At 32.0% G+C, this 3,905-nt stretch overlaps 1 pseudogene; it reads left to right on the forward strand.

The window, feature by feature from the left end:
- The first annotated feature begins 1,760 nt into the window (after positions 1 to 1,760).
- On the forward strand, positions 1,761 to 3,699 carry LOC107892087 (gibberellin 20 oxidase 1-like; annotated as a pseudogene).
- The last annotated feature ends 206 nt before the right edge of the window (positions 3,700 to 3,905 follow it).

Raw genomic sequence — 3,905 nt, forward strand, 5'->3', positions numbered from 1 at the left:
TCGTATGAAATTGAATAAATTAAACATGTCAATTTAAAATTTTGTTACAATATAACTAATTTTAAGTTAGAGAACATAAATTTGAAGCTATAAATATTTAGAAACTCTTTAAAAGCAAAATAAGGGAAAAAGAATAAGATACTATAGTATGATAAATTTGAATCAATAATAAAGTTATTAATAGGGATGAGCGTTTGGTCGAATCGAGTGAAAAATATCAAGTTAATTGAGTTCACGAGTCATATTTTATCATCATAACTCAATTTGAATTTTTTTCGGATTGAGTCGAGTAAAATGAAATTCAAGTCAAATCGAGTGAAATTGTTAGAGTTAAATTAAAAAATTAAAAATGTCAAATTAAAATCTTGTTACAATATAACTAATTTCATGTTAAAGCACCTATATTTGAAAACTTTTTCAAAGCAAAATAAAAAAAATACTTTAGTATGATAAACTTGAATAATTAATTAACTTATCTAGGTCCTCAAAATTATTATTCTAGAAAATTTTTAATTTTCTAGCTTTCTTTAAATATTTTTTATATTTTTTTAAAATTTTTATGATTTTTTAAAAATATAAATTTTTGAATTTATATAATTATTTTGAATTTTTAAAATTATTTTGAATTTTTTAAAATTATTTTGAATTATTTTGTAATTTTTTTAGAGAGACCAATTTGCTCATTTTCAAACTTGACAAGGATCAAAAGGGTATTTACACGAATCTATTATTCAAATTATTTGAACTGTAAAATTCAACTCGAAACTCAAATTACTTATTCGAGTTGAGTCAAATAATTCGAATAACTCGAATAACTTGATTCGATGAACTCGAAATTCAAATTTTTTTTCTGATTTTTTAATCGATTCGAGTTTTGCTCAGCCCTATTTATTAAGGTCCACATTTTATTATTTTGGAATTTTTATTTTTAAAATTTAATATTTTTATATATTCTTTAAAATTTTATTGTTTATAATTTTTGAATACTTTTTTATGAAAATTTGGAATTTATTATAATTATTTTGAACTTTTGGAAAATATTTTTATTTTTTAAAATATTTTGTTCAGAGGGACCAATTTGCTCATTTTTTAAATTGTTAGAAACCAAAAGGATGTCTATACCAATCTATTATTCAAGTTATTCGAGTTGCAAAATTCAACACGACTCGATCTCGAAAATCAAATTACTTAATAGAATTTATTTAAAAAATCAAGTAACTCGATTCGATAAATTTAGAGTTCGAAAAAAATTCAACCTTTTAAAGTTGAACCAATATTTGCTCACCCTTAAACTTCCTCATAACCCTTATAAAAACACTAATGATTAATAATTATTAAAATAATATGAAAATCCCTATACTGTATCTTTTTATTTAAACAAACCCTTATATTTTTACATCTAAATAAGCCCGTAACCTTTTACCTAATATTCTGTTAAGCCCTCAATCATTAACTTATTCCCAAATAAGCCTCTGCCCTTTAATTTGTAACAAAATAAACCTTAAACGTCAACAAATTTTCAGTTAAATAAGAGTTTGTTTAGATACAATAAATAATAATAATTTCAAATCATGAGTGACAAAAATGGTAGCATATTACCTAATTTTCCAAATGACAAAACACCAACACTGCAATTTTCTCTATTGAGTAACCCTTATTTGCAAAAAAAAAAATTAAAAATAAAAAGATAAAGAAAAAAATTGAAGTGAAGGAGAAAAGAGGCGCCCTATAAGATTCCAATATTTGTTCACTGATTTCCCCAATGAGAGCGGCCTTGGCTTTTCTTTCATCTCACATCTCAAACTTATGCTCCCACTGCCCTCTCCCTCTTCTTTTTCAATAACTCCCTATTCCTTTCTCTGTCTCAACTTCATCTCTTATCCCCTTTTAAGTACTCTCAAAACCACTCATATAGATATCCATCTTTGTTAGGCCTCAGCATATTTACGCTTCATGCAATGGCCATCGACTGCATCTCCAACATAGCCTCCATGACTCACCATCCGAAAGATGAAAAAAAAGATGAGCAGAAAAAGCTGGTTTTTGATGCCTCGGTGCTCAAGTTCGAATCCCAGATACCAAAAGAATTTATATGGCCTGATGACGAAAAGCCTTCCGCTAATGCACCAGAACTCCAAGTACCACTCATTGACCTAGGAGGCTTCCTTTCTGGTGACCCTGTTGCTACAATGGAAGCTTCAAGGTTTATCAGCGAGGCATGTCAGCAGCATGGTTTCTTCCTTGTAGTTAATCATGGAGTCGATGCAAACTCTTGGCTGATGCCCACAAGTACATGGATAACTTCTTTCTATTGCCACTTAGACAAAAGCAAAGGGCTCAAAGAAAACTTGGTGAGCACTGTGGATATGCCAGTAGCTTCACTGGCAGGTTCTCGACCAAGCTCCCATGGAAGGAAACACTTTCTTTTCGCTATTCAGCCGAGAACAACTCATCCAAGATGGTGGAAGACTACCTTGTTAATAAAATGGGAAATGAATTGAGGCAACTCGGGTAAGAAATTCGGATATAGATATTTTTAAAGTGATTCAAGATTATGCCTGTGAATGCTGAAATCTTGAGTCTTTTTGTTTATAGGAGGGTTTACCAGGACTACTGCGAGGCGATGAGCAAGCTTTCTCTGGGGATAATGGAGCTTTTAGCCATTAGTCTGGGCGTAGGCAGAGCACATTTCCGGGAGTTTTTTGATAAAAATGATTCAATAATGAGACTAAACTACTATCCCCCTTGTCAAAAACCAGACCTCACTTTAGGAACAGGGCCTCATTGCGATCCAACGTCTTTAACCATCCTTCACCAAGACAGAGTTGGTGGCCTTCAAGTGTTTGTAGACAACGAATGGCATTCAATTAGCCCAAATTTCGAAGCATTTGTCGTTAACATTGGCGACACCTTTATGGTAACATACCTTTTCAGTTAATCCATACATATTCTTTCACTGTAGTAGATGTTGATTAAGCTTAGTGGGGTTTTTTCAGGCACTGTCAAATGGGAGATATAAAAGTTGCTTGCACCAAGCAGTGGTGAACAGCCATAAGCCAAGAAAATCTCTGGCTTTCTTTTTGTGTCCAGAGGGGGATAAAGTGGTAACCCCACCAGCAGAGTTGGTGAGCCAGAACAGTCCCAGAGTATATCCAGATTTTACATGGCCTATGCTGCTTGAATTCACACAAAAGCATTACAGAGCTGACATGAACACTCTTCAAGAATTCTCAAACTGGGTTCAACAGAGAAACAGCTGAGGCGGTCTTGTCTCTCTCTACTGTCTAGTTAAGGTGTCGTCACAAAATACAAACAAACCTTGGCATATCACTCAGTCACTACCCTACGACAATGAATTAATTGAAGAGATTGGATGGGTTTTTTTGCTACCAGTTAGAAGGAATAACCAAAAAGCAAAGAAATGCCCCCTTTTTTGTTTCATGTTCATGATGTCAGAGTGATAACAAGCTTGTTAGTGATGAACAAATGGCAAGACAAGAGATACAAATAAGGAACCGCATAAAGAGCTTGATTAGGTTTTCTTTTTTCTAATTTTGCATCTTCATTGATGATACAAGAAAGGCAATCCATAGATTCACCTCTCTTCTTCATGTAAAAACAAAATTAGGGTACTTGTTAATTAGTACCATCTTTTTTTTGAAGTAATTTCATGCATTACCAAAGTGATTTTATATTTTATCACAGCTCTAGTGTTCTAAAAATTAGATTTGGATCCATGGATTCAACGGAATGAATTGGTAAGTGGGATTATTCTATTAGGAATTGTCCAATCGAGAATCCTTTAAACCGGTTAAAAATAGATTGAATCCATAATACTGACATCTTTAAAAATTTGAAAAATTCCGTTTTCAACTTGTTTTTGAACTTCTTTTATTATGGAAAAA

Source organism: Gossypium hirsutum, chromosome D09, assembly GCF_007990345.1.
Source record: "Gossypium hirsutum isolate 1008001.06 chromosome D09, Gossypium_hirsutum_v2.1, whole genome shotgun sequence".
NCBI classification, from domain to species: domain Eukaryota; kingdom Viridiplantae; phylum Streptophyta; class Magnoliopsida; order Malvales; family Malvaceae; genus Gossypium; species Gossypium hirsutum.